Here is a 19,954-nt window from a genome sequence, read left to right on the forward strand (position 1 = left end):
ATCTGATTATACTATGATGGATTCTTGTACGGTCTATCCATACCTAAATACCTCGATTGTCCATAGCTAAGCTTCAAAAATCAAATGGTGTTCCCGAATTGACAAAGGCGGTGACGACCTAACGATCTGTTGACCGCCACAAATTGAAAAAGAAGATCACCAAATGCCAAAATCAAACTCAGAAGTGGAACCCTCATGGTTATGACTGCAGGTTGAGAGAAGGAGATGTGGAATCCTTCAAGCGGCTGATTCAAATGAGTACGTGTATGCCAAACGACGAAATCGATTTTTGTTTTTGGCTTTCTGAAATTTATGCTCGTGTAACGGTATCCATGGGAAGAAACAACAAGAGATGAAGAAAGAAGAGAAGGAAAAGATACTAATTAACATAGCAGATTTGATTTTAGATGTTAGTTTGTTGCGATTTATAAGGAAAGGGATGTAATTGTGCAACTGATTTTACTGAATAATGAGAGAGATAATAAGACCAATTATTTAGCATTGAAAGTTTCTAGGTGAGGAAGAACAGGTGTAATCGGTATTTCACATTTAAACGAAGGGCAAAAGGGTAAATTAACAATGGGCGAAATCTGCATTGAGATGAATGACACGTGGAATATGGTTTCTTTTATTAAAAAGGAAGATATGCAAATCCCTATTTTTGAGAAAGATGTTAAAATGATACTAGGGTATTCACTATAGGAACTTATCAGAGAATTTTGGTGTAACGTCTTATTTTTCACATTATTATTATTATTATTATTATTATTATTATTATTTATTTTTTTAAAATTAAGGTAGAACTTCACATATTTAGACTCCAAGTTAAGAAAATAATTTGTTCCAAAATACATGGTTTAAAATCAGAGTAATAAAATAAACACATAATCTTCATTGGTGTTGATGAATGTGTGCAGTCACACATTCGCTTTCCCACCATAACCAATGACACCTAAAAAAAGATAAATAGTTGGGTAAACACGAAGCATGGTAAGGTCCCCCCCCCCCCCCTCCCCCGCAAAAAAAAAAAAAAACACCACACACCACAATAAAGATACAATGCATGCACACCAGGCCCACAACCATAAAGACTGGATTACCCCAGGTATGTTGGCTAGGGATGTTATTCGGGTCGGAACTGAACCGAACCGAATAAACCGAAAACCGAATAAGGGTAATTGTATGAACCGAAACCGAACCAAATAAGCAATACGGGTTCGGTTCTGGTATTATTCGGTTCGGTTCGGTTCCGACCCGAATAACCCAAATAACATGTACAAGATGATTAATGAGTCGAATAACCCGAATAACCCGAGTAACCCGAATATTTTGTATTACTTTTGTAGCTTATAATTTCATAACAAATCTTTTAAAGAAATAAATTAAACACTAAAAATTAAACATCCAAAACACCTAAAAATCTATCTATAAGTATATAACCCGAATAACTTCATCAATATGGAATGAAACAAGTAAAAGAACATATATGGTTGTTTTCATTAAATTCTCTTATCAAGGTCAAAGTCCCCATTGCTTGGACTTATAGAAAAAAAGTTAACTGTTAACATAGCACATTCAAATTTCAATTGATAACATACATAATAACACATTTAAAGATTAAGTAGCTGATTAACACATCCAATTTTCAATGAGTAACATACATAATAACACATTGAAAGATTGATTAGTAGATTAAGATACAAATTCTTACTTGTGTTTCTTGATTTGGAATCCAATTTTCCATGAGTTGAATGGAGTAGAAACTAGAAAACAAGACGAGGAGATGATTCACAGAAGTTTGAAGTACGGAAGTCGATCAAAAACTAATGCCGATCAAAAACTAATGTCGAAGGAGCAATTGTCGATCAAAAAAAAATTGTCGAAAGGAGCAATTCGCAATCAGCAACTGTCGATCAAACAAAATTGTCGCAATCATCAATATTGAAGTAGTCGACTCAATTTAGTGTAATAGGATATTCGATTTGGTGTATTAAGTGGGTAACGATCTTCGATTTGGTTTTTTTGGGATCGATTGTGATGATCACAGAACCAAATACGTAAATTGTGCAAGGGAAAAAAACGACTCTTCATATTCGGTTTGGTTTTTTGGACCGAATAAGCCCTTATTCGGGTAACCCGGACCGAATAACCCGAAAACCGAATAAGCTTTATATAGATACCCGAAAACCGAATCAAATTACTTATTCGGGTCTAATTCGGTTCGGTTCTCGGTTCGGTTCGGGTTTTCGGGCCAAATTCTCATCCCTAATGTTGGCCTGCTACCTCAACACAATCGCTCCTCCCGAGCCTCCATGACTAAGGATTACAACCGGCCCGCACCTGGTATCTTGGCGTACAATATAAAGTAGGTCTACCTCAACCTAACCCGCCACAACATGCCGACATATAAAACAAACAAGAAATCAAGTAGACACATGAGCACATGCAACTATGAATCTACCTAACGAACAGTTCACTACCACCTACCTACTAGGCCCCCCGTAGTACACTGCTCCGCTACCGACAAATATCCAAGGAATGCATAACTATATGTAGCCAGAGGTGAGGTAGACACCCGAACAAATGATCATACTCTATAGCCACAACCAAACAAGGAACATGCAAGAAAGCCTAGATTGATAGTTTTTAGGCTATCCTACGTGACTACATACAACCCCTAGGGCATTCCATGAGACGATAACTAGCATATTGATACTCTAACCAACATACCACTACTCCTACATCCTAACACACAAGGATATATATATATATATATATATATATATATATATATATATATATATATATATATATATATATCCTTGTGTGTTAGGATGTAGGAGTAATGGTATGTTGGTTAGAGTATCAATATGCTAGTTATCGTCTCATGGAATGCCCTAGGGGTTGTATGTAGTCACATAGGATAGCCTAAGAACTCAGCAGATTACTACAACACAACAAAATTCTATACACAAGGATACATAACCAAATCTAGTGGGCCGATATTGGTGCATTTGACCCACAGCTATAGTGAGAAAACTCACCTAAATCGAAAAACCCAGAAACACTATGGCCAGGGCTAGTCCTGAGGATTTAAATGCCCAGGACGTGCCAGAAAAAGGCCCTTAGGCCCTTGGTTGATCAACTCTTCGTATGAAAGTTGTTTGATCCATAATTTTTTATTTTAATTTTACTTGTTTCATTCATTATAAGCAAGTTGCAATCTAATTTGACCTATTTTTCACATAAATGGATTGAAATCGCCCCTATAATAATTTTGCATCCCATAAAGATCAAAATCCTATAATAAGGGATAATATAGATAGTCCTCGACACTAATTACATTAATTGCAAGAGCACCGAAGACTCTAAGCCTAATCCACTACATTACGATGCTCCCAGCCTCCTCAATTCTTGCAGATTCACTTTCCCATATTGGGTGATTTCAAGAAATAAGGAGAAAAAATAAATTCACTTTATAATCGATTGTCGAATCCATGACTTTTGGCTCTTGAAGCATTACCATTTGCAATTATACTATGGGATGGACAAATCATTCACAATCATGTTCAAACCAAGCCAATTAGAACTAAAGAAGCATATAAAAGTTTAAACATAAATGGGTTTTCTAATCTGCATACAAAACTGATATATATATATATATATATATATATATATATATATATATATATATATTTGAAAAGTGCACTAAAATTTATGGAATCAAGGAAGTGATACCTTGGTTTGATGGGGATTGTAGATTTCATCCCAATGCTTTATGGAGTGGTGGTTATATTGATCAACATCAAAATCACAGTCAAGCCCTAAACACTATAATTGAACAGCATGGAATGTCGTCGGTGGAAGACAATGAGAGAAGGTACGAGTGGCGTACGACGGCGAGACTGAAATGACAGAAGGAAAAACCGACATTGCATTGCCTTCTTCCGACGCCGACTTTTTATATTTCCTGGTTTTCTAGTATCGAAGAACGATGATCGATTATCGGCCCACGCTTGAATGGTCGCTCCTGCCGTCTTCTGCCTTGGACTACAACTGATCGATTAAAGGAGTTTGTTTTTGAATATAGTATTTTAAAAAATGGGCACTGTGCACATGACCATCTAGCCCATGATTATAATCAGCCCTGACTGCAACACACTCACTTCTAGCTTTGATTGCTCCCAGGAACCTACTAGCACCAAAACATGAAATAATCTTAATTAACAGCCCAAATCCTTCAAGTTTGACTCAAAGTCAAAGTAGTCAAAAAGTCAACGGTTAACAAAAGTCAACAGTTAACTGGTCAACAAATCTTCACGACGTGACAACCTCTTGGTCACATCGTGACCATCTAGAGACAAAATAGCCATGAGTCTTCAATCGTCACGTTGTGAGAACTGGCTGAAGGGCAGCTTGATGGAGTATGCTCTTAATCCATTAAGCCACAAACTCAACTCCTCCAAAAAGCTTCCTTACACCCCAAAAGCCATAAACATCGATGTTTTAAGGTCTTGCATCCCAATGTAATTCTTGGGCTCAAGTTAGATCACATATGAAGAAAGGGAGGTCAAGACCTAAAGCATGACCTCAAACTTCACGAAACTTCATATCTCGCATAACTAACCACCAAGGGACACTGAGGATGCATAAAGTTACAAACATTATGGAATCCCAATACTCTAACTAATCTAATCATGTACAATAAGGCATAAAACTATAGATCTAGCAACAAGAAACCATAAAACATGAAGCTTGAATACTAGAGGAGTTGTTAGAAGATGGTAATGAGGCTTGCAAGCTAAATATATGCTCCAAAGATGATCATCTCCTTCAAGTTAGCAATACACCACCAAAGGCTCAAGAAATCATAAATAGGGCTCGGGTTTCATTTGAAATGAGTGGAAGCTAAAGAAGATGTAACATCTCGATTTCCAGGAATGAAATTCTAGGGATTTTATGCATTTTAGAAAGCCTACTCGATGAGTTGGGAGGCCCCAAATCGTCGTGTAGAAACTCATATGGCCGCGTGGATTGTGGAACCTACTCGACGAGTTGGAGGACCCCAACTCGACAAGTTGAAGTTTGAGCATGAAAACCCTAATTTTCAGGGTTTGCACCCTATATAGTCTCCTTAAGCCATTAAGGCTAACCCGTTATCAGCCTCCAAACCCTAATATCGATATTGCAAATCCTAATCTCCATTTTCCTTCCATATTGTGAGCTAGTTGGCACTTTGGAGAAAGAAGAGGAGAAGTTGGTGAGAAAGAGAGGCAAGGACTAGCAAGCATCTTCGGTTTGGCACTATGGTGGACTGTTGTGAGTATTCAAAACCCAATTTTTATGTACATGCATAGCTAGATCTTGGATTTTGTCCATTTTCCCTCCTTATTCTTAGTTGTGCATGCGTGGACTTCATAAAGCTTGCAACTTTATGAATCTCCAGGGCAAGAGAACCTTATAGTGTGTTAGATATTACTTTGATCAATTTTGATACCATGTATGGAAGTTAGGGCATATCTCTCATTTTTGTCCCATTTTGGTTTCAAGACATGCATGTCTATAAAGCTTCAATCTTTGGGACATCCTTGAGGTTAGAACCTCTTCTGAAAAGGGGTGGGTTCCATATCTCTAAGGTTTTGGGCTTAATGGTTAAGCCTTTTGGGTTTACAAGGCTTAGTTAAGAGCTTTTGGACGTTTAGGATGGTACCAGAGGCTAAAGTTGGAAACTTTATCCTTTTAGGCACATTTGGGGTTCAGATCTAAGCCTTAGAGTCCCTGGAATCGAAGAACCATTCGAATGTGTGAAACAGGGAGAGAACTCGACGAGTTGCTTAGCCAACTCGACAGTTGAGTTGGGTTTTCCCGCTTTCTGGATACTGTGTGAACTCGACGATTTGGTAAGATAACTCGGAAAGTTGGCTAGGGTTTTCCCCAGTTTTTTGAGCACTAAAGGATCTCGACGAGTTGCTAGATGCACTCGACGAGTTGGGTTAACATAGACTGTGGACCTTGACTATTGACTTTGACTTTGACTATGGTTGACCAAGTTTGACTTCTACGGGTATTTTGGTAATTTGTGATTTTGATGAAATTGGTCCTACGGTGGTTGTAGGTGGTTGAGTTCGGGGCTGTGATTCAGGAGTTTGAGTTTTACCGGTTCAACACTACTTGTGAATTGAGTTCTCCTCACTATACTAAGGGGTCTAAGGCACCAAGGCCGGCCCATTAGATTTGATATCCTAGTAGTTATTGACATGTTGAGTATGACTTACATATGCATGCTACTTTCGATATGCTAGACTGGTAGATCTGTAGGACTACCTGTGATACTATTTTTATTATCTGTATGCATATTTATCTGTTACATGTCAACATGTTGTGTGGGTTGGGTTAAGGTTTCACTGCTCCGTGTGATGGGCAACAAACCCTATAGTATGCCAAATATGAGCTGAGGGCCAGGAAGGGCATGCCAGAATCATACTGAGGACTCATATGCATTCCAGATACGAGTTGGGGGCCGGGCAGAGCATGCCAGACTCGTACTGAGGGCTAATCATTTATATTCTAGTTCGAGGACTGAAGGGGCAAGCCAGCCATAAGTTGTAGGTTGAGGGTAATCCAGACTTATGCTGTGGACTCGAGAGTAATATAGATATGTGTTGAGGGCCAGGGAGGGCATGTCAGACTCATAGTGTGGGCTTAGGGGCAATCCAGTATGTAGAGTTGTGGACCCATTACATGTCGTTGTTATTGTATATGTGTTATGTGTAATGTATCGGTATATTGGGGGTAACTCACTAAGCCTTCGAGCTTATAGCTGTGGATTTTTGTTTCAGGTACTTCGGACGATCATTTGAAGGCGAAGGCATGACCGTACACATCCTTACATTTTATGATTTTGATTTATAGGATTCTCTGATATGAAACTATTTTGAAAACATTTTGTAATAAATGATGGTATTTGGATGTTTGAAAACTTTTAAATTTTTTTGAATTTTTATGGATGTTACAAGTTGGTATCAGAACCTTGGTTTGAATGAATTGGAGGAACACTCATGTAAATCCCATCTCAAACTAAGGGAAAATGATTTTTAAAATGATTTTCAAAATGGTTTTCAAAATAAGTAAGGAGGATGCGACGTATATGATCAGTCGGAGCTAGTAAGTAGAGCCTAAAATACCATACTGTTATTTGATATTGTGATATGTTAGAACAGCATGCTAGAGATAGGATAGGGATCCTCAGAAATCGTATGATAGAATTGCCTGATATTTGATTCCTTATCTTCTATAGAGTGCCTCGTTGATTGTTGTGTGACTCTTTTGTGTGTGACTTAGCTATTGAATGAATGCGTTAAGTTACGTACCGCATGGGTTAAATGGTCTTAGGTTAGAGGATTTGGTCCTGCTGCCCAACTCTTGTCTGAGTCCAACCATTGTGGGATTTAATCTTTTAGCCTAAGGTTATTTAAGTCATGTGGTATGTGGTAGTGTTCGTGCAATAGCTATCTGGCACCATTGGAGGGTCGTGTGGCAGTTGATGGTAGGATGAGTTGTGTGCGGTCATCCGACCAGTCGGGAGGTATTTTAGCCTTTCCTCTAGTGAGTGAAGATTGAGTGTATAGTTATGCTTGTGAGTGTTGTTAGGGCGTTGTGATGATCCTTGAGACAAATATGGGTAGGTGTAGAAGGTAGTATGAGCCCGTACTACTAAAAGCACAAGACCCATACGTGTAGCAAGGAAGTCACAACCCTTTGAGTTTCGCTGGAAGTTTGTTCTCCATTATGGTATGTGGATTATCTGATATCTCCCTGGTGTATGTTCATTTTGGTGATAATGAGACGATTTGAGGTGAGATCCGGAATAGGATCGGGAGCTAGTGTCCAATATAGGCAGGTATTGTCCATTGATCAGATGCGGGAGATGATTTCTGTGGATATTACTCAGATCTTGCTAGAAGAATTTTCCAATGTCGTGGATCGGGTCTCTGCTAGGGTAATCGCCAAGCTCGAGGAGCAAATTGCAGCCTTGCAGACTGTGAGAGGTGTTTCTATTAAGATGACTACTGGGGGAGTGACAATTGTGGGGTCACAACTAGGAAAGAGGAAGAGGGATCTTTCAGCTGAAGACGAGGAGTCTGAGGCTGCTAACCTGGGTACTGGAAGTCAGGGGAATCAGGAGGTGTGTGGCAAGTGTGGGGGAACTCACAAATTTTATTGTCACAAGTTCATGTGTTACAAGTGTAGAGAGAGAGGCCATGTGCAACGAGATTGTAAGAAGGATCGCATATGTTTTCACTGTCACCAGCCAGGTCATTTTAGGTCTAACTATCCTACTTTGGGGGTGGAAGGAAATCGGGTTCCACCGATCATCGTTCCTCAGGAGGTCAAGGTCGAGCCGCAAGAAATCTCTACTATGTAATTGAAAACCACTTTTTGTAATAAACTTAGGGTGAAATTGTCCTTGATCGGTAATTGTTTTGCTTTGGAATATTTTTGGGTATGAGTAATTAGTAACTTCAGGTTAGTTCTCTGTATTGCCTAATCTATGTATTGTGAATCTTCATGTGTCTTCCGCAAGGGTTGTCGGGTCATTGAGAGTGTCAGGGAAATTTTATTATCACAAGGGATTGTAGATCGTAAGGGTCAGAGATTCATTTGAAGATGAGAAGTTAGAGTAAAGATTTGCTAGTTTAGGGTTAGGGTTATGGTCTTAGTCATCAACCTAAAGGATTTAAGGAGTTGTTCGCGGTGGTTAGCGACAGTATGTCAGCGCCAGGGTGCGTAGGTGGATTGATGTGACATGAGTACCTTAGCGATGCAATAAAGGGTATGTACCCCTGCGAAGTGGGAAAGCTAGGTATTAGGTTCTAGTTGGATTGAAAGTAAGAAAGGTATGTTTGGATCGAAATCGTTAATTGCTTATGCTTTATAAGTAGTTGTAAGCTAGAAAATTCAGAGGTCTTCAGCAGGAATTTAGGTTTCTTTTTGGATTCGTTTGATCCGTATCTGGAGGATTATCCTGCATATGTTATTCATTCCATGGTTAAGTATGGTGATACATGGTTAGTTCGGATAAGTTATGTTTTGGTTTCTCCACCAGTGGGTAGTGGTTAGTGTTCTAAGTGGGGGAGAATTGGGAATTCTCAAGTGGAACGTTAGTCATTGAAGGTTTTGTTAGTTTCTGTTTGGATTGCGGTTTCCAGAATGGTTGGGCAGACGTTGATTGGTGAACCTCTCCAAAAGCAGGAATATTCAACTCCAGGTAGACTTGTGGTTCCTTGGTTTAGGTGTTAGGGTGTTCTAGACCATTGGTAGTTGAGTTTGTCTTCAGTGGGAATTCTTCGGAGGGTTCAAGAGGCGACAGTTGAGAAGCAAGGAATATGTCACTAATTCCCCTGTGTAGTGTGTTTATGTTTCCCCAGTATTTGGGGTGTGGTTACCCTCAATGGTGTAGTGGAATTTTGTTTCGTATCAGACACAGGTTTTGGCAACCTTTGGGATCATTTTGGAAGTCTTCGCGAGCTAGTTTCGTGTTGGTAGAATCTGTTCAGTCGAAATCAAGTATGGGATCTTGTTGCGATCAATCATGAGGATAGGGGTTCCCTAAGTACGTGCATGGTGGTGATTCTTCGTGTGTATCTATGAGTTTTCAAGGTAGCATTAGGGTTTGGTTCGACTTACATGCATGGTTAGGTCGGAGTTATAGTCCATAAATTAGATCAAGAATTCGACCATCATCCTATCCTCGGGTCGTGTGCGACCATGGGTTCGTAAGACTTTGCTAGGGTAGCAACTTGTACTATAAGTGAATCATGTCTGGTAGGGTTTCAGCATTGTGGTGCTTGTTTGGTGTTGTGTGGGACGTGGATTAGGCCCTCTTTGGGTAATGGAGGAAGGTGAGTACCTTCAATTCGGGAGTGTTGGGCGATTGATGTGACGACGACAGTGTCGATAGGCTATCGGGAGCATTCCAGTCATGAGCTGAGGGCCAGGGAGGGCATATCAGACTCATGTTATGGGCTCAGAGGTAATCCAGACCTATGTTGAGAACCACATAAGGGTATTCCAGTCATAGGCTGTGGGCCTAGTGATCTTAGTGGTTCATTTCTCCTGTTTGGAGCACTTTCAGAATGGATGCATTGTTGGGGTTTGGGCGAGCCGTAATCGGCTGTGAGGAATGAGAAGATTTTGGATGAAATACAAGGGTAGGTCCTTTGATCTCAAATTATGAGTGTAGACCCGATTTATGTATATGGTAGTATTCCATTTTAGGGTATTCCATCTCGAGGATGATCGGACCCTATGATTGATTGGAACTGACGTGTTTGGTATTCCAACTCGAGGGTTGATTGGACCAAACATGTACATGATACGAGGGTATTCCATCTTAAGGATGACTGGACCCGTCGTAGGCATGCCTGGTATTCCAACCCGAGTTTGATTGGGCTAGGTATGAGTGTTTATGCTTATTAGTTGGTTGTTTTATGTATGTTGTTTCGAGAGCTAACGGAAGCATTATCTTGTCAGCACAAAAAGGATTCACCTCCTAGTTCGCCTCTCGTTGTTTATTTTATCACTGGAAATTTGGTTATTTGAATGAGCTTTCTCTTAAAGGAATATCTAACCTCTTTTCCAGCAAAGAATTGTTGGCAATAACATATGATCTAATGATTCTGTTTCTAGCGAGAACTTCAGGTTTTCAGGGTTGAGTAGTCAGCTTAGGGAATAAGGAGAATGGAACTGGTTAATATGGGCGGAGATGACGTACCCCAGTCTGTTGGGGCGAGGTTGGCCACAGGGTCATGGAGCAGGTCAAGGTGGTCCTGCAGGCCACCGAGATGATTCGGCAAATCAGGAAACAACTGCAGACTGCTGCGGGTCGGTAGGAGAGTTATGCTGACCAACACCAGTCTAAGTTGGAGTTCAGGTCAGTGACATGGTGTTGCTGAAGGTCTCACCTTAGATGTGTGTGATCCCCTTCAGGAAGAGGAGAATGTTGGGCCCCCGATATATTAGGCCGTTTCGGGTTGTTGCCAGGGTTGGCAAGGCAGCATATCGACTGGATCTTCCGGAGGAGCTCAGTTAGATTCATAGCACTTTCCATGTTTCGCTGTTGTGAAAGTGCGTGTTGGAAGAGGATGTCGTGGTATCATTGGGTGATAATCAGGTCGATGAGCGTCTACGGCCGACAACTGTTTTGGAAAGAAAGGTAAAGGTTTTGCATAGTACGGAGATACCTTAGGTAAAGGTAAAGTGGCAACATCGGAAGGGATCCGAGTGGACTTGGGAGCCGGGAGCTAAGATGTGGGAGCATTATCCGAATTTGTTCACTACAGTAGGCTTCGAAGACGAAGCCTAGTTCAAGTGGGGGAGAGTTGTAACATCCTGATTTTTAGGAATGAAATTCTAAGGACTTTATGCATTTTAGAAAGCCTACTTGATGAGTTGGGAGGCCCCAACTCATTGTGTAGAAACACATATAGCAGCGTGCATTATGGAATCTACTTGACGAGTTGCAGGACCTCAAATCGACAAATTGAAGGCTGAGCATGAAAACCTTAATTTTTAGGGTTTGCACCCTATATTCTCCTTAAGCCATTAAGGGTGACCCCATATCAGCCTCCAAACCCTAATATCGATATTGCAAACCCTTAAGCCATTAAGGGTGACCCCATATCAGCCTCATAGTGGGTTAGATCTGGCTTTTGATCAAGTTTTGATGCCATGCATGGAAGTTACGACATATATCTCCTTTTTGGCCCATTTTTGTTTCAAGACATGCATGTCTATAAAGCTTTAATCTTTGGGACGTCCTTGAGGTTAGAACTGTTGGATAAGGTGTCTAAGTCCATAACTATTTTTGGTATGTACTTGACCCGACCCGGCATGGTCCATTTGGGTTGCATGGCATCATGCAATTGGATAAACTAAATGAGAGAAATAACACTTATGGTTTATTAATATATTATAAGTTCTAATATATTAATAATATTATTTAATTAGTTTTGATCAAGAATTAATTTAGAATTAATTAAGTGATCAAAAGATAACTAATTAGATATATGGGTAGATTATGTAAATCTTCCATATCTTATATAGTGGGCTAAGAGGCTCCATGGATTATCAAGTTGGGTTCCACCCATAGGATGCTCCATGGAGTTAACCCACGGATCAAGAAATGAAGAGTCATGTTACATTAGGGTTTACCTAATGCAACACACTATATAAGCAATGTGTTTCTCCTCAAAATCGGCTACACTAACTAGAAGAAGATGGCTTGGCCGATTTTGAAAGTGTTAGAGTTTTCTCTCAAGTTTGTTCATTGCATTTGGTGTTGTTTGAAGCATTTGAGGCATCACACTTGAGGTGCTAGGCTCACAAGGTTTTAAGGAACACTTTCAACAACAAGGTATGTAGTTCTATCTTTCATTCAAAGAAAATTGTTCCCCATGTATGCTAGATAGGAACATAACCTTGGAGATCAACTTTGCATGATAATTAGACAAACATAGATACAAGGTTATTAGGGTTGCATGTACACTTAAGAAGTGTTAGAATGCTCAAAACCCATCAGTGGTATCAGAGCCTAGGCTTGCTTGTTTGATTTTTGTGCAAACTGCTTGAAAAAATCATTTTTATGCTCACTGCTCGTATGAACTCGCCAAGTCCATGGGGGGACTCGACGAGTCCATGAAGAAATGCAAGCTACTCGTTGAGTAGAGGCTGCAGTTTTCAGAATTTCGACTTTTGTTGCTGGAAATGGACTAGAAACATTACCCTAAACTGTTTTGGTACTTGAAAACTTGTTTTAGATGGTGTAATGTTTATGCTAATCCACTTACAATGACCATTATTAAAATTACAAGTTTTTTTTAAGTGTAGTTTTTTGATTCTTGAAAGTGTTCATATTCATGTTCTTGTTCTTATGATGTTTAGATGATCATAGGAATTGTTTGTAACCTATGTGGTAGATTAATTCATGATCATAATGTGTCTTAATGGAGTCCATAACTTGTCCTCAAGATATGGAAAACCAAAAGTCATACTTTTAATAAAACCATTAAAAGAACACAAGAGTTATAGAAAATGAAGAGTCTTCATTTTTAATACTCTATTAACTCATAAGTTACAAGAAATGAAAAGTTTTGAAAGTTTACAAAACTTGCCCTCAAGTTTTGGAACAAGTAAAGTCTTGATTAAAACTTTAGTTCCAACCCTTATAATTTTAAAAGTTAAAATTCAACCCTTATACTTTATAATATTATAAGCTAATAATATATATATATATATATATATATATATATATATGTATGTATATGTATATATGTATGTATATGTATATGTATAAGATCAAGTCATCTTACCTCTAGTAGGCCTCATTCACGAAGTCGGTCTATAAGGGGGTATAAGGTTGTTGCCTATAAAATGGCAACTTAATGGGTGTCCACTCTCACCCACCGCTTCCTTGATTAGTGGAGGGTCGTTAGCCGAACGGGTAGGACAAGAACTTATAAATTCTCATTAAAAGTATAATGAATATTATAAAGTAACTAAATGTTTTATTAACTTCCTAATCTTAGTTACTTTAGGAAAATGTGATTAAGGTGCTAATCCATGAAATTACACTTTACACTTTGTTTAAGTCGTTAGTGGAGCGTGTGTGGTTAGCGGCACACTAACTTGGACTTAACAAGGTAGGTAAAGGGTGACGTAAAGTTTATCATAGTATCGGTGGAGCGTGTGTGGTTAACCGGCACATCGATTGAGTGATAAACATTAAGGGTACCAAGTGATTTGCATGGTTACTTCACACCTCGTTTTGTGATCCTCGGTATCCTAATCACAAAACTTGGAGGGAACACTTGAGATTGAAACATGCCTTTGAAAAGTTCATTGAATCTCAAAAGAATCTAGGAATTTCTAAGAACCAAATTAAATATTTTAATATTTCGTCTTTGGTGGAAATTGGTAAATCGTCATTCACCTACCTTTCAAATATGTTATTACTTATATTACGGCATACCTCTTCTAAGTATAATATATTGTGATTGGGGTCCTAGCCTTAATATTATATTTGGGTGTTTTATTAAGGACTATCTCTATATCTAAACTAGACTTTTCTTCTTTTCAGATGTCTGCAAACAATGCTGCTTCTGGCTCTAAACCTAATGGCTCATTTTCTCTAATGAACGTGTGTGGGAAAGTCACTTTTGATGGATCCCACTTTAATGAACGGATCAGAAACATCCGAATGATTACACGCTACGAGGACAAAGAATGTGTCGTCGATAAGGAGCTTAAGGAGATTGATGAGGCAGTTGCTACTCCTCAAGAGATCGCTAACTTTAGGGCACATGAAAGGGATGCCACCAAGGTGGCATGCATCATGATGGCCACCATGACAGCCGACCTCTAAAGGTCCTACGAGGACTTTTACCCTTTTGAAATGCACCAAGATTTGATGGAAAGATACCATCAAAGTGCACGACAATAGAGGTATGAAATCATCTCCTCCATGATAACAACCCGAATGAAGGATGGTGAACCCATCATGGGCCACATGCAGAAAATGCAAAGATTTGTGGACCGCTTGCTGAAGCTCAATGTAAACTTCCCCGAGGAGCTTGCAGTAGATATCATTTTGCACTCCTTACCATCGTGCTATGATTAAGTCCGCATGACATATAACATGAACAAGGAAGAGGTCACCCTCAGCAAACTTCAAGGACTCTTAAAGACCGCGGAAAGTGGTCTTAAGGGTAAGGCGGTTGTTACTACTCCTACTCCTACCAACTCCACTCCTGTCTTGGCAATTGGGAAAGGGAAGGGGAAGAAGAGGAAGATCCCCTCGAAGGGTACCAAGGGTAAGACCCTTGAAGGCTCCTCTTCTAGCGGAACCAAGATAGGTTTCGCCACTCCTTCAGTTGACCAAAAAGAGGCTGAATGCTTCTATTGCCATGAAAAGGCACATTGGAAGCGAAACTGCCCAAAGTACCAACAAGATGTGAAGGATGGGAAAGTAAAACCCAACCATGCAGGTATTTAGACTATCTTATCTAATAACTCACCCCATTCTAACTCATGGGTCCTTGATACTGGTTGTGGTATTCATATATGTTCTGATTTGCAGGGACTAAGAAGAAGTGAGAATGTGGTGCAAGGAAGAATAAACTTGATCACGGGAAATAGGAAAGCTTTACCTGTCACCAAGATTGGAGTTTATACTTTATCGCTAAGTAGCGGGTTTAGTTTAGATTTGAATAAATGTTGTTATTCTCCAGAAATGTCAAGAAATATTATTTCCTTTCATGCATTGTATAAACAAGGTTTTACCTTTTCATTTGATAATGAAGTTGGTTCGGTTAATGCTTTCTTTAATAATGTTTTTTATTTTAAAGCATTACCTTGTGATGGTGTGTATGAAACTGTATCTGTGGTTGATAACCTAGGAAATAATGTATTGTGTATTGATTTTATTAATAATAATAAATTGGATAAAGCATCATTATGGCACTGTCGTCTTGGACATATAAGCAAGAAACGCATAGGCCAGCTCCAAAAGGATGGAGTCTTGGAGTCATTTGACCTAAAGTTAGATGACCATTGCGATTCATGCTTACTTGGAAAAATAACAAAGTCACCCTTCACAGGTTCTTGTGAGAGGGGTGAAGGTTTGTTGGATCTCGTACACACGAATGTGTGTGGACCCTTCAAACATGCCACAAGGGATGCTAATCGTTATTATTTGACTTTTACTGATGATTATAGTAGATATGGATATGTCTACTTAATCAAGCATCAGTCAGAGACTTTTGAAAGGTTTAAAGAGTTTAAACAGAAAGTTGAGAATCAATTAGGCAGGAACATTAAGATGCTTTGATCCGATCGAGGTGGTGAGTATCTTAGTTCAGGGTCCCTCGACTATCTTAGGGAATGTGGGATTGTCTCACAATTTACACTTCCCAGGACACCGTAGTTGAATGGTGTGACTGAGAGGCGTAATCGAACATTGTTGGATATGGTTCGTTCCATGATGAGTCAAGCTTCCCTACCAATCTCATTCTGGGGGTATGCCTTAGAGAATGCCACCCATATCCTTAATCTAGTCCCTACAAAGATAGTTGCCAAAACTCCTCACGAGATGTGGATTGGTAAAGTACCCAAACTAGACCACATCAAGATTAGGGGTTGTGAGGCTTTCGTGAGACGTGAGACTCATGATAAGCTCGAACCCTGAAGCGAGAGGTGTATTTTCATCGGCTATCCACAGAAATCCTTTGGTTACCTCTTCTACAGACCCAATGATAATGTGGTATTTGTAGCAAGAAGAGGAGTCTTTCGAGAGAGAGAGAGAGAGAGAGAGAGAGAGAGAGAGAGAGAGAGAGAGAGAGAGAATTTATAAGCCAAGGAGACAGTGGGAGGCAAATTGACCTTGAAGAACTTCAAGAGTCAAGTGGTGAAGGAACTTCAAAACCTAGCCCTCAACTTGAGGAGGAAACTCCTGTTGAACCAATTGACGAGTCTGTACCTCTGAGGCGATCCATGAGAGTGAGGAATGCACCTGACAATTACTATGGGTTCCGTATTACTGCGGAAGGTGATACACTTATTAGTGATGAGACACTAGTAGGTCTGGATGAACCTAATAGTTACGCAGAAGCCATGGCAGGCCCCGATTCTGCTGAATGGAAAGAGGCAATGGACAACGAGATACAATCCATGTATGAAAATCAAGTTTGGAACTTGGTTGAGAATGTACCAGGTCGTAAGACTGTAGGGTGCAAATGGATCTTCAAGAAGAAGACCAACATGGATGGTAATGTACACACTTATAAGGCACGACTGGTTGCAAAGGGCTTCTCTTAAACTCCAGGATTGGATTATGATGAGACCTTTTCTCCAATAGCCAAGATTAAGTCTATTAGGGTTATGTTAGCCATAGCTACATTTCAAGACTATGAAATAAGGCAAATAGATGTCAAAACCGCTTTCCTTAATGGAAAGTTGACTGAAGATGTTTACATGAGTCAACCAGAAGGTTTTGTCAGTAACGAGTACGCTGATAGAGTGTGCAAGCTTGTGAAATCCATTTATGGATTAAAGCAAGCACCTCGCAGATGGAATCTTTACTTGGATGAGAAAGTCAAGGAATTTGGATTTTCTAGGAGTGAAGATGAATCTTGTGTGTATGTCAAGGCTAGTGGGAGTATAGTTAGCTTTTTGGTATTGTATGTGGATGACATACTACTCATAGGAAATGACATTCCAACTCTGCAGGAAGTTAAGTCCTGTCTTGGGAAGTGTTTCTCTATGAAGGACCTAGGAGAAGCTGCCTATATTCTAGGGATAAGGATTTTGAGAGACCGGAGTAAAAGACTAATTGGACTTAGTTAAAGTACCTACTTTGACAAGATGCTGAAGAGATTCAGCATGCCGAACTCCAAGAAAGGAGAGTTACCCATCCAGAGTAACGCCAGATTGAGTAAGACACAAAGCCCTAGTACCGAGGCTAAGATAGCAGAAATGAGTCGAATACCTTAGGCTTCGGCTGTATGATCGATCATGTATGCTATGACGTGTACTCGACCTGATGTAGCCTTTGCCTTGAGCATGGTTAACAGGTATCAGGGGAACCCTGGCAAGGCACACTGGACTGCGGTAAAGAATATCCTCAAGTACCTACGGAGGACCAAGGACTGGGTCCTTACCCTCGGTGGGAGTGATGACTTGAGAGTTGTAGGGTATAGTGATGCTGGCTTCCAGACTGATAAGGATAATTTCCGCTCTCAGTCGGGTTGGGTCTTTACCCTAAACGGGGGAGAAATCATTTGGAAGAGTTCCAAGCAGGAGACAGTGGCTGATTCCACTTGTGAATCAGAGTATATAGCAGTGAGCGAGGCAGCAAAAGAGGCAATATGGCTGAAGAACTTCATTGGAGACCTTGGAGTTGTACCAGCTATAAATGAGCCTATGGAAATTTTCTGTGATAGTGAAAGTGTTGTTGCCTTAGCTAAGGAACCAAGGGATCACTGGAGATCCAAACACATCAACAAAAAATATCATTTTATCAGACATCGCATAGAAGAAGGAATCCTCGTGGCAAAGAGGGTATCATCATATGAGAACCCAGTAGATCCCCTCACGAAGGGACTGAGTAGGGCTAAGCATCTTCAGCATGCTCGGAGCATAGGGCTAAAGGATGATATTGTCTTTAGTAGTTAGATAAATTATGAAATTTGTAAAGTGTAATTGACATTTGATGATGAATAATAGTTTGTTGTTTATTTATGAGTAAAGTGTTACTATCTTTTGTCAATCGTTTACTATAATTTGTTTTGCATGTTTTGACTTTCAGAATATTATGTTTTTACATATTGTTCAAATTTCCATAGTCGGTCATATGTTGGAAGTAGATATGAATTAAGACGGTCATGAAGTTGGTTGTAGGTGTCAAGGTTAAGGACAACACTTCATGAGTAATCATAAGTTCTGAGTATTGGAATCAACCCACGCTCACTGGAATCACTTCATGGAATTTATCTCAAGTGATCGTGAGACGGTAATATCATATAAGTCTTCAAACCTAGAGATATGATCTGTTACTTATGAGTTGGTTATGCATTGATTGTACGTAAACGCATTGGTAACTCGATGTTATAATACGTGCTTTTGTGTATAATTCAATGAGTAGGTGAACAAACATATGAGTCGAAGTTTATCTGTTCCCTCTTGGATTATAAGCTAATATATGGGCCCCTCGATGATTTTGTTTTGACCTATCTACCGGGCCCGTTCAGAACTAAGTTGATGTGTTCAATTAAGTTCTTTGTCAAACAAATCAGAAATCGGGAAACAAACAGCTGGACAATAACTATGGCATTGTTCCATGTATTTGTCCGGCTGATATCTAGAACAGAGGATTATATGATCACTTATCTTAAATGCCGTATCAATATTTTCTCAGTTCCGAGAAACCTTGAAAGAGCTACGATTGCTGATCGATTCCTGAAGTATTACAGTTATAGTTATTAGACTTATCCAAGTAGGATACTGTTGGATAAGGTGTCTAAGTCCATAACTATTTCTGGTATGTACTTGACCCGACCCGGCATGGTCCATTTGGGTTGCATGGCATCATGCAATTGGATAAACTAAATGAGGGAAATAAGACTTATGGGTTATTAATATATTATAAGTTCTAATATATTAATAATATTATTTAATTAGTATTAATCAAGAATTAATTAAGAATTAATTAAGTGATCAAAAGGTAACTAATTAGATATATGGGTAGATTATGTAAATCTTCCATATCTTATATAGTGGGCTAAGAGGCTCCATGGATTATCAAGTTGGGTTCCACCCATAGGATGCTCCATGGATGCTCCATGGAGTTAACCCATGGATCAAGAAATGAAGAGTCATGTTACATTAGGGTTTACCTAATGCAAAACACTATATAAGCAATGTGTTTCTCCCCAAAATCGGCTACACTAACGAGAAGAAGATGTCTTGGCCAATTTTGGAAGTGTTAAAGTTTTCTCTCAAGTTTGTTCATTGCATTTGGTGTTGTGTGAAGCATTTGAGGCATCACACTTGAGGTGCTAGGCTCACAAGGTTTTAAGGAACACTTTCAACAACAAGGTATGTAGTTCTATCTTTCATTCAAAGAAAATTGTTCCCCATGTATGCTAGATAGGAACATAACCTTGGAAATCAATTTTGCATGATAATTAGACAAACATAGATCCAAGGTTATTAGGGTTGCATGTATGCTTAGGAAGTGTTAGAATGCTCAAAACCCATCAAGAACCTCTTCTGAAAAGAGGTGGGTTCCATATCTTTAAGGTTTTGGGCTTAATGGTTAAGCATGTTGTTTTTACAAGGATTAGTTAAGAGCTTTAGGACGTTTGGGATGGTTCCAGAGGCTAAAGTTGGAAAATTTATC

At 39.5% G+C, this 19,954-nt stretch overlaps 1 long non-coding RNA gene across 1 annotated transcript in view; it reads right to left on the minus strand.

The window, feature by feature from the left end:
• LOC145042454 (uncharacterized) overlaps window positions 1-502 on the minus strand; it is a 2,965-nt gene extending 2,463 nt beyond the window's left edge. The window contains exon 1 of the long non-coding RNA XR_013680659.1: window positions 1-502. This exon is cut by the window's left edge and continues 623 nt beyond it. This is a non-coding gene — a long non-coding RNA (uncharacterized LOC145042454).
• Between the last annotated feature and the right edge of the window lie 19,452 nt (window positions 503-19,954).

Source organism: Lactuca saligna, chromosome 4 (assembly GCF_052625555.1).
Source record: "Lactuca saligna cultivar CGN05327 chromosome 4, ASM5262555v1, whole genome shotgun sequence".
NCBI classification, from domain to species: Eukaryota; Viridiplantae; Streptophyta; class Magnoliopsida; order Asterales; family Asteraceae; genus Lactuca; species Lactuca saligna.